This window comes from Ailuropoda melanoleuca, unplaced genomic scaffold (assembly GCF_002007445.2).
Source record: "Ailuropoda melanoleuca isolate Jingjing unplaced genomic scaffold, ASM200744v2 unplaced-scaffold1491, whole genome shotgun sequence".
In the NCBI taxonomy this organism is placed as follows: domain Eukaryota; kingdom Metazoa; phylum Chordata; class Mammalia; order Carnivora; family Ursidae; genus Ailuropoda; species Ailuropoda melanoleuca.
Genome location: NW_023183737.1, coordinates 1 through 11,721, shown reverse-complemented (window position 1 = coordinate 11,721; position 11,721 = coordinate 1). Strand labels below are relative to the sequence as shown.

Sequence of the window (11,721 nt, the reverse complement as noted above, 5' to 3'; positions counted from 1 at the left end):
CAGACATGATTGTACTTATTCTTTCCTATTTCATCGTATTCTGTGTTTTTTCCTCCTAATTATTTTGGACTTGACTTCTGTACTGTGTTGAATACGGATGTTGAGAGTGGCATGTTTAACTTCTACCCGATGTTGGAAGAAAGGTTTTCAGTGTTTCATCATGGAGATGATGCTAGCTTTGGGTGTTTATTGTGGGGCCTTTATTATGTTGCAGTAGTTTCCTTCTATTTGTAAGAGTGCCAGTATTCTGTATACAGTAACCTCTTCTCTACATGAGTTTTCACCATGAGAGTCAATCCACAGATTTGGAAGTAAGAGTCTTCTTCAAAGTGAGAAATCTTGTAGATTGAAAAATGTTTGATTCCTAAGTTAGAGAAGAGGGGGCAGGCGGCTCTCATACCCTAGTAAATTGTAACAGTGTACATGGCTTTGNAGCTTCCCTACTTTACATGAAGCTGCCTTGGACACGGAGATAAAAGGGCTGTGAGTCTTCCTCCCCCAAAATATTGGAAAGGTATATAAGGAATGAGTCTTGATCTTTCAACATCACAGAAGTTCAAGAAAATCACACAGAGGTCCATTGAAAAGAATTCCTCCTGATAATGAGGCTGCTGGCCACGTGAGCTAAGAGGTTCCTGGTGCTGATACTACAGAGATGTCCAGGCAGAGCAGACACATGACTGAGGGTCAGAGGGGGAGGTACAGCCCTCTCCTTACAGATCGTCACCTGAACAAAGACACTCAGCCTTCTGCAGACAGCAAGGCCATCCTTTCAGGCCCCATTACAGAGCTCACTGGGCCCTCAGATTGGCTTGCATCTCAGAGGAAGGATGTGGCCCCAGTTCCAAACTGATTCTCATTCCATCACCTCCTGTGTTTCTCCATAGAGCCAGTGGCTCAGCCCTTTGTCCAGGCCAACAACACTATAGTCACAGAACATAAGGACTCTGTGGTCCTGACCTGCTCCACACATAATCCTGGGGTCTCCATCCACTGGTTCTCAATGGTCAGAGTCTGAACCTCATGGAGAAGATGAAGCTGTCGCAGGAAAACAGCACCCTCACCATAGACCCTGTCAGGAGGGAGGATGCAGGGAATTACCAGTGTGAGGACTCCAACCTGGTCAATTACTGCAAAAGTGACCCCATCAGGCTGTATGTGACCTGTGAGTGACCCTCGACCTCTGCCCCATCCTCCCTGTATATTTTACTGGTAAGGGGTGTGAAATGTATGCAGGCCTGGAGGAGGTGGGAGCCTCCTTCAGAGCCTCTAGGTCACTGTGGATAATATTCTCCAGAATTAGACGAATCTTGTTAGCGTCTTGGTTCTGATATGTACCAGCTGTTGGACCTCACGCAAGATGCTCAAACTCCTGAACCTCAGTTTCCTCATCTCTAAAACTGGAAAGAACAGCTGGATCTCAGGGCTGTTTTGAGGGTTGTTAATATGAATTCATGAGATGAAATCTTGAGACAGCGTCATACACAGATATAGGCTCAATCAAACTTAGCACCTATTGCTCCTTTGTTAGTAACGTTTTTGTTACTAGCTGTAATGTCTTAGGGAATTGGTATTAAGTGTTGTCTGATCACATTCCAGCTCTGAGGACTTCACTGATTTACTGAAGCCCTTTACACACTCAGATGCTCATTCTGCACAGAGGAGATGACACCCGGCCCTCTCATGGGCAGGGAAGCAGCAGATAAGAGGTAATGCATTTCCCACGTGCCTGGCACAGATCTGACCTCGAAAGCAGTCAGCTAATGTTATTCTCTTTAATCAGTGAAGAGTGGACAGGTAAGGGCCTCCCTCTAAGACCATCAATGGTGATGGAGCAGAAGACACAGGGGAAGAGGCATCATGAGAGAGGAAAATAAACAGGATGCCAGCACTGTCCCCAGAGCTGTGGGTACAATGTGGAGATTAAAGCAAGCCCAGGGTTTCACTGTGAGGAACAGAAATGGTGCAGTGGCCAAAAGGATGAGACACTCTGGTGATAACACACATAGCAGTCAGACTCAAGGCCTTTCTTCCTCCCTAACCAGGCCCTTTACCCATGGCCCCTCCTGGCTTCCCCAGATTTGAGTTGGGACTCATTCCCCTCCCTCTTTCTTCTTCATCCAGATGGAAGAATCACCACAGGTCTCCCTATGGGGTCCATCATTGGCATTGCAGTCGGGGTCCTGGTAGGACTGGCACTGACAGTTGCCCTGGGGTATTTCCTGCTCCACACAAGGACTGGAGGTATGATGGGATTTCCCACACACTGATTCTGTCTTGAAGCAGACCCCCGGCCAGGAGGAGACCGCATACTGACCTAGGATTCTGGGCTGGCTACTCCAGGCCTCCCAACTGCCCCCTGAATTTTCTCCTCTCATTCCCTCTGCCTCCATCCTCACCAGCTTCTGACCGGGGTGCTTCCTTCACATGTTCCCTAGGTATACATTAGGGACTATAAAGGAACAACCCCTCAGGGTTGTCCTGGTTTATTTGACAATGCTACAGCAGTGCTGACAGGACTAAGCACTCAGTAAACAGCACCTCCCGTGGTTTCTTTAAGTCCACATGCCCTGTGAGGGGGATTTGCAGCCTCAGGATCTGAGGGTGGTACTCGTCAGAGTCACGCAATGAAGAGTGGAAGAGCCTGACAGGCTAGATGTGGTCCTCCCTCAAATGGCAGCTGTAGGAACCACAGCCTCCGATGTGTGAGACCGGAGAACTGGGTTCAGCCAGGTTGAGGCCCTGGGATGTCCTTTATGCCCTTGTACAGGCAGATGGAGAAGAGGACAGGCCACTGTCACATTTCAGCATCTCCTGGCCTGAGTGGGGAGGGTCTGGCCACAGCAGAGCACCACATTTAGGGATCCAACATACCCAGGGCTCCCCAAGTGTCCTCTACATGCAGCTATAGCCTTGAACCTTCCACTCAGTCAACCCCTCATGTTTGATTCCTTTCCTGGGTCCTCCATCACTCTTCAGGACACTTTCTCCTAGTTGCTCATCAGCCTGTGGGTCTTCCCCTGTGGTCAAAGGATGTTCTCCAAAGGCCTTTCCTTATTCCCTCTCCTGGGCCCTTCTCTGCTAAACAGCACTGGTAGAGACAGGAGGTCTCTAACCCTTCCTGGAATGAGGATCCTGCTTATCCCTGTTCTAATACCAAAGCTGTGACCTCTCCCTGCACCCTCATACATAAGCCTGATCTTTCCTAGGGCCAGTGGCTGGCATGATCTCAGAGAGCTCTGGTGCCTGGCATCCACCCCCCATGAGTGTCTCTTCAGCCCGGGGTGAAGGGGAGCCCTGTATTCATGTCCCAATGTCCACTCCTGCCAGTCATTCCCCTGGAGTCTCTTAACATTTCTCTAGGGAGAATCACTGGGGATCTCAACTGGATATACTCCTTGGCCTGTGGAATTTGGCTCATAGGTCAATACCTGGTCTTCACTGGACCCGAAAATGGTCTCTCCCTGGGGGTGCTCCTGCTTCCCTGCCCTTCGAGAGCTGTGGACATGTCCCCTCCTCGGAGGGTGGGCCCAAAGTTCTTCACAGCCCTGGTGCTAACACCTGTCTCTTTCCCAGGCCCTGCTCCAGCCAGCAGCTCCAGATCCCCAGTAAGCCCTTCACCTCCATCACTCTTTCCACTGGGGGCCTTGCTGTGCAGGGTCAAGGCAGGGCAACTGACCAATTCAACAGCACAGAGCAGATCCTGCTTCCCCCAGAATAGCCAGGACAAGGCAAACCCTGTTCTGGCCAGGACTAGACACTTTTCAGGGGCAGGACCACCCCCCACCATGTCCTGAGTTGTTCCTGTGCCCCTGAATAGGCCAAAGGAGAACCTGGAGTCCAGCAAGGGGCAGGGTGGCCATGAGAGCATCAGCCAAGGGTCCTGGACTAACAGGATAGGGGCATAGAATACAGCGGGCAGGAGTAATGGTCAATAGTCTTGGAGAAGGCAGTTCAAAAGGCAGAACTGTCACTTCTGTAGAGAAATGACCCTCCCTCTCTGCCTACCAACTCCCATTCTTTTCTGTCTAGGACTCCCTGCCCAGCCCCACCACAGCCGTTCCTATCTATCAGGTGAGTGTGGGCAATGAATGTTCTGGTCCCAGAACCCAAGGGGGCTGAAGATCTGCCCCCAGCCTGACCCTGACTGTGATTTCAGGTTCAGAAAACAGCAGATCAAATGGAAAACGGGGGGTAGTGGGAGGAAGGAGGGGACTGGGGCAGAAACCTGTAACACAGCCAGGCTCCCAGAGAGCAGCCCACGTGAGTCTAGAACCGAAAAGCAAACCAGATATGTTCTAAGGAGGTGACAGGGGCTCAGAGGCCTCTTCTTCTTTTACAGGAATTACAACAGCCCGACGCAAACATTTACTGCCAGATTAACCACAAAGCAGAAATGGCTTCTTAGTTTCCCAAGTGCCTGGGGCTCCCTGAGACCCAGGACTCTAACGGGGTCAGGAGCTGAAGTCGGAACCATAGAACCAGCTCTAGGCCCTGAGGATATTCAGGGACATGGACCAAGGGTCGGGGTCATCACCATCCTTCTCTACAAACTGCTGGTGGGCAGCCTGGACTTGGTCATCTGACTGTGGAGTCACTTCCTGAGGTGATGTCCACAGCACCCTCCCTGCCCTGAGCGATANTCACCATCCTTCTCTACAAACTGCTGGTGGGCAGCCTGGACTTGGTCATCTGACTGTGGAGTCACTTCCTGAAGTGATGTCCATAGCACCCTCCCTGCCCTGAGCGATGGAGACAGCAGCCAGTCCACACTCCCTGCAGCCCTCCCCACCTCTTCCTTGTTCATAATGCTCCTTGTCAAGAATGGAAAGTCTGTGGACAGACGATATTAAGGGTCCAAAGCCCTGGGAAATAGCGGGAGTTCATCAACACCATGGACAGTGTCTCAGCCATGTGTTCCCCAGGAGTTGAGCAGGGAAGAGGCAATGAAGGACTGGGGGAGAGGCTGCCCATTTCTATTCTACAGATGAAAGATGCAATGAGGCAGAATGTTATCACAGGGACAATCCGACTCTGCTCTAATCTATCAATCCTAAACCCTTTGCACATGTCTGGATGTTAGTTGTTGGCACATCAATTACAGCTCCCTGTCTGGCTTATTGCTGCCCCCAGAGGGTGGCCTCAGGGAGGCTGGGAGCCTGCTCCAGCCTCTTGGGGAACCTCCTGGCCCCTGAGAGTCAGGCCCCTCTCTTGTCTACAATAAGGAAGGCATGGTTCATGATTAACTACAGACCCTTTGTTCCTGACCTTGGAAACACACCCATCACACTGCCTGGAGCACCCCTGAGTATAGCCTCCTGTTTCCCAAGCCCCAGCTGAGCCCCCAGGCAGAAGGGCTGAGCAGAACCCTGGGCTATTCTCCCAGCTCCTCCTTGCTGAGCCCTGTGCCTGGTGTCAGAGTCCTTTGCCATCTGCCTGCCTTCCCAGCAGAGCAGACCTTCCACCCAAGGGACAAGTGGAGCATGAAGATCTCTCAGGATTCTTCCAAAATCTGAGGGTTCCTGCATCTGCCTGTGACCCCTCAGAGGAAAAGAAACACTGGGGCCCTTGCTGTCACCCCCATCATCCTCTTTCCCATCCACAGCCCACCCACACAACCAAGTCTGATGCTACAGACCCAGTCTGCGTTTCCATGGGGCTCAGGTATATTCTGTCCACTCACAGTGGCCAACAGAAGGGTCATCTGGGTGCTCATATCTTTACTATTTCTTTCCATCTGCTCTTAGTTGGGTTCACTGTGCTCTTATTTTTCTAGTTCTGTGGTAAGAAGTTAGATTATTGCTTTGAGATAGTTCCTCTTTCATTATGTGTAAGCATTTCATGCTACAAATTCCCCTCTCAGGACAGCATAAGCAGCATCCTACAAATGGTGGAGATTTCCTTTTAGTGTTTTTAATTTAATTATGTGTATTTTTAGGGGCACCTGAGTGGCTCAGTCAGTTAAGTGTCTGCCATCAGCTCAGGTCATGATCTCAGGTTCCTGGGATGGAGCCCTGTGTTGGGCTCTCTCCCTGCTCAGTTGGGAGCCCGCTTCTCCCTCTCCATCCACTGCTCCACCTGCTGGTGCTCACCTGGACTCTCCCTCTCCTGCTCTCTCCCCCCCATCTCTCTCAAATAATAACTAAAACATCTTTTAAAGCTCTGTATTTGTAAAATTTCTTCGAGATATCCTTTTTGAACCATAGATTATTTACAAATATGTAGTTTGCTTTACAAATGTTTTGGGGACGTCTGTTGTCCTTCTTGCTGATTTCTAGTTTGATAACTATTTTCAGAGAACAGACTCTGATTCAAATTATTTTAAATTCTGTTAGGGGCCTCCTGGGAGCCTGTTAGAGGCCGACTCTGGGGTCCACACCACACCTGCTGAGTCAGAATCTGCATTTTCACAGGATCCGTAGACCCTCTGTGGGCACAGGAGAGGGAGAGGAGGCCCCACCCCCACATCATGGGGTCTCCGCCTGGCCGGGCATCTGCTGAAGCAGCATTTCTAGGTGTCACCTGGGCGTTCACAGTCTTGACAAAGTTCCACAGGTGACTCCAGCGCACAGTGGGTGTGACACCTCTGCGATGAGCATTCCTGAGGCAGCCCCCAGGCTTCTGCTCTGAAGGGAAAGCGACACGGGGAGGAGAGAGGGCTGTGGGGACGCTGACCCTGCACTGTGCCCCCTGAGCTGTGGGGTCACCGGAAAGCAACACCTCAAGCTTGTGCTTGTCCAAACAAGGGCATGTGGGCACTCCCGCATATGGTGGGAAATCACAGCTGAAGCGGGAGAGGCCTCAGCAGTTCCCAGGAAACCGCAAGGTAGATAGAAAAGAAGGGTCAAAGGGAAGAAGGAAGTTGGGAAGGACTGGAGAGGAAGGGAAGGGCCTGGACAGAGACCCCGCCCCCTGGCGCACGTGACCCGCCCAGCCCACCTTCCCAGCAGAGGCCATTCAACACAGAGAGAGGAAAGCCAGCAGAGCTGACACAACCTGCACAGCAGTGCTCCTGAGCGTTTCTGGAGCAAAAGCTCTTCTCACAGAGGGAGGGACAGAGCCGGCAGCAGGCACCATGGAGCCCCCCTCAGCCCCTCTCAGAGGAAGACATGTCCCCTGGCAGGAGCTCCTGCTGGCAGGTGAGAGGGATGATCCCTGGTGGGGGCGGGAGAATGGGTAGGAGAGGCCGGCTGGGGTCTCCTGGGGAGGGCAGGACTCTGAGAGGGGACAGGGGACCAGGGCAGGACAGGGGAGCCGGCTCAGCAACAGGAAAATCTCATGATCTGGAAGTGGTGACCCAATGGCTGTTTCCCAAGTTACTCATCACTACGACTTGATTTGGAAAACTGACAGTAACAACACCAGGGACCCTAATCGCTGCCCCTTCCCACCAACCTTAGATCCTGACAGATAAACACCAGACGCAGAGGATACTGGGGACACATTCATTCAGCGCCGGGTGTCTGCAGCCTGCCCCACCACTGGGGTACAGCACAGATCAGAGGAGTCCCTGCCCTCCCCGAGCTCAATTCTATGGGGAGAAAGACAGACATGCAGAGACATCTAGAATGTGAGGTCAGGTACTGACAAGCACCAGAAAGGGAACAGAGCAGGGAAAGGTCAGAATGTGAAGACAGAGGGTCTTTAGAGGAGGTGGTCAGGGCAGGCCTCTCCCAAGGACCCCCCTGAGTGTGAGCAGGTATCCGAGGTCAGGGAGGGAGTGAGCGACAGACGTGAGGAAGAGTGTTCAAAACAGGGANGTCAGCGCCCCCAGGGAGGAACAGAGCAGAGAGGTGCTCCTGGGGTCTCCTCCTCCACCAAGAATCAGGCCCAGGGAGCCTTCTCTTGTGGAGATGAGCAGACACGATGCCATTTGATTGGCCAGCTACTACAGACCAGATTGAGGTCAGGGATTTGGGTATGTTGAAAAGTTAATTCACAGGGATGGCAAGGAGAGATCATTTATCGTTACTCCTACTGTNAGTTCAGAGGCGCTGAAGTAGTGTGGTCATGCCGCTGACCTTGACCAGCAGGAGACACACACACACACACCCCCCAAGGATAGGGGATTAGGACCTGCTCCATCTCCAGGTCCCCAGCTTTCCCTCCCAACACATTGGTCCAAATACTGATCAGTCTCCTCTCTTCCCTCCTAGTCTCACTCTTAACCTTCTGGAACCCGCCCACCACTGCCCAAGTCATTGTGGAATCAGTGCCGCCCAATGCTGCCAAAGGGAAGGACGTTCTTCTGTGAGCCCACAGTCTGCCTGGGGATCTTCTAGGCTGTAACTGGTTCAGGGGGGCAACTGTAATGTCCAGTCATCAAATTATATCATATGTAGTAGACACACAAGTAACTACCCCAGGGCCTGCACACAGCGGCAGAGAGACAATATACCCCAATGGATCCCTGCTGTTCCAGAGAGTCACCCTGAACGACACAGGAAACTACACCCTACAAATCGTGAGGACAAATGCTCAAGTGGAACAAGGAACAGGACAAATCCGCGTATTCCGTGAGTAATTCCTCTCTCACCTCTGGTGTTGGGTGGGGTGAATTCTACGTCACACACACGGGACTCACAGGCCTGGACTGGGCCTCCATCCCCCTCAGCATTATGTCCCGAGAGGGGGTTTGACATTTCCTGCGGAACACACACAGTGGAGACAAGCTTCCCAGGGTCGGAATTCCTTTCTCGGGATCCAGACTCTGGGATCATCTGAGAAAGACCCTGCAGGGCCCAGTCAGGACCAGACCAAGGGGCCCTGGGATCCTCTCCAGAGCTCAACCCAGAAAGCCCCTGCCCAGACCACTGCCCTGGGGCTCCAGATCCTAGTGAGCCTGGGGTTCTGTGCCAGGATGGGGTTAGGCTCCTGGACAGACCTGACTGGGAGCAACCATTTCCCGGCTGCCCGAGCTGCTCAGCGCCAGTGCTCAGTCTCAAGGCCACATCTGGGGAGGGCAGAGCCTGGTCCTTCACCTGAGACTCAGCATGGACAGCACGTAAAAGTCCCCAGTCCATTAGCCAAGTGGTGTGTGGGACTTGGGGGACCGCAGAGGAAGGTCAGCCCCCAGGGAGGAACAGAGCAGAGAGGTGCTCCTGGGGTCTCCTCCTCCACCAAGAATCAGGCCCAGGGAGCCTTCTCTTGTGGAGATGAGCAGACACGATGCCATTTGATTGGCCAGCTACTACAGACCAGATTGAGGTCAGGGATTTGGGTATGTTGAAAAGTTAATTCACAGGGATGGCAAGGAGAGATCATTTATCGTTACTCCTACTGTATTAAGGGGAAACTGAGGCACAGGGAGACACAGTCACTGAGTCAGGGTCACACAGACTGATGACAGCAGATCAGAGTTCCCCGGGTTCTGTGAGCAGACACAGCCCCGTCCTCTCCTCCATCAGAGGGAGGGAGAGCAAATGGAGGCTCACTGCTGTTTACTCGACAACCATGTGTCCCGCATGAGCAATCAGTGGCAGAATGACCCGGCCGCCCCTCAGGTGGCAATCCTCCCCTCCCTGGGCTGCACTTGAGATCGGATTGATTCCTGATGTGTTGCTGTTGGTCCAACTGGGTGTCAGGAAAAGGACTTGCCTTCTCCTCCTGACTCTGCATCTGAAACCAGCCCAGGGTCCATGTGTAACAAACTCAGTTGCCTTTGTTTAGGAGAGAAGGAGTGAGCGGTGTAGGTGTCTCTCCAGCTGTGGGCAGGGAGCCTGTGTGGCCAGAGCTCCCAGGATGCTGCACCCAGGACACCTGTCTGAAGAGATGATGGGTCATTCATCCCTCACCACCCCTGATTCTTGCTCATCCCCTCGCTCTCTGCTTGGTCATTGGACTCAGCCCTGCTGTGGATGGGGTTCCTGCCTCATGTCATCATTATCAAACAGTGGGGCAGAGCTGCCCCCTGCAGGGCCTGGGGCCTGAGTACTGAACTGACCTGCAGGCTTGTTCCTGGTGTCCCCGGGTGTCCTTTCTGCTTGACCCAATCCCCAGGCTGGGCTGTCAGGTCAGTGAAGAGTCAGGACAGGTCTGGGGCTGTCTCTGACTCTGTCCTGTGTTTTGCACGACCCAGTGCTGCTCCGTAATTGACATTGGAGAAAGCCTGTGACATCAGACACACAGAGCAGGGGCTTTACTTTCTCTGAGGCTCAGATGCTCATGGGTTTGTCTTGAGATACACAGACCTGCCTTATGCTTTGAAGGACTCAGGTTGGCTGAGAGCTGAGAGATGGGAATTCGATTCAAGATGCTTATGAAGGAATCACAGGTACCATCCAGGGCAATGTTCTCTCTCTTGTCTGCACAGCAGATTTACCCAAACCCAGCATCACAAGCAACAACTCTGACCCCATGGAGAATGCAGATTCTGTAGTATTAATGTGTGACCTTCAGACTCAGAGCACAAGCTACCTGTGGTCAGTAAACAGGAAAAGCCTCCCGGCCAGCATCAGGCTGCAGCTGTCCCTGGACAACAGGACTCTCACTATATACTGTGTCACAAGAAATGACACAGGACCCTAAGAGTGTGAGACCCAGAACCCAGTGAGTGCCAGTTGTAGTGACCCATTCACCCTGAATGTTCTCTGTGAATAACTTCCCTTCCTACCTGGCCCGCGCTGCCAGCCCAAATCCACAGTGTCAGAGGCCAGGGCACATCCATCCTTCTGGGGTCCGAGTCCATGACTCTCAGCTGAACCCCCAGGCTGGCCATGGCTTCTTGTCCCAGGCAAACCTGGGCAGAACCAGCCTAAGTCAAGATGAGGAGGGGACGGCCTGCTCCTCCCTGAGAGGGGACACAGGTGACTGTCTCAGTCCCAGGCTCAGTGATCACAGGAGCTTCTGGTTGGGACTTTCTCAGACAAGGTTGGGACCCAGCTCAGAGGGACTCTGTGGCCGTAATACAGACCAGGAGCTTCTCCTTCCCCTGGATTACATCACGTGTGGCTTTACTCTCTTTTCTCCAGATGGCCCCAGTGCCCCCTCCTTTCCCCCTCAGACTCCTATTACCGTCCAGGGGCCAGCCTCAGGCTCTCAGCCACGCAGCCTCTAACCTGCACAGTACTCTTGGCTTATCAATGGGAGGCCCCAGCTGTCCACACAGGAGCTCTTTATCCCCAACCTCACTGCGAATGATAGTGGAGCCTATACCTGCTTCGCCTCTAACTCTGGCACTCGCCTCAATAAGACCACAGTCAAGACTATCACAGTCTCTGGTAAGTGGATCCCTGGAGCGTCTGCACTGATGCTGTGGTGAAGGTCGGTCTGGCTTTCAGAGAAGAGCCTAGAAGAAGTTATTTCCCACAAGCAAATGCCTAATCTGTGACTGAACTCTCCCATTACATGTCAGCAGACCCTTCCTCCCCTTGCTCTCTGATTTGTCATGGTGGACCTTGGGTTCAGCCTGGAATGTGGGGAGGAGATTTTCTCAGCTCCAGAAAGCTCCATACATAGAAGGGGGCTTTGCAAATGGGGAAGAAGAAGGATAATCTGGGTCAAGTTGCTTTTTGTTATTGAATTACAGATGTCCTTTATATAATTACAGATGTTCTTTATATAATTACAGATGTCCTTTATGTAATCCTGATATTAACCTCTTACCAGATATGATTTGCAAATGTTTCCTTCCAATCCATGGGTTGCTGCACTTTTTTTTCCTTTAGTGAACTTTAGTTGATACACAGTGTGACATAGTTTCACATGTACAGCATATGATTT

At 52.2% G+C, this 11,721-nt stretch overlaps 1 long non-coding RNA gene and 1 pseudogene across 1 annotated transcript; both read left to right on the top strand.

Annotated features, from left to right (window-relative positions):
* The first annotated feature begins 483 nt into the window (after positions 1-483).
* LOC100479642 lies at positions 484-4,641 on the top strand. Its single transcript, XR_004622709.1, has 5 exons — positions 484-1,165; positions 1,600-1,709; positions 2,125-2,244; positions 4,033-4,074; positions 4,343-4,641. It is a non-coding gene; the product is annotated as an uncharacterized LOC100479642 (long non-coding RNA).
* A 28-nt stretch (positions 4,642-4,669) lies between these two features.
* Positions 4,670-11,714, top strand: LOC117797827 (annotated as a pseudogene).
* Positions 11,715-11,721: the final 7 nt, after the last annotated feature.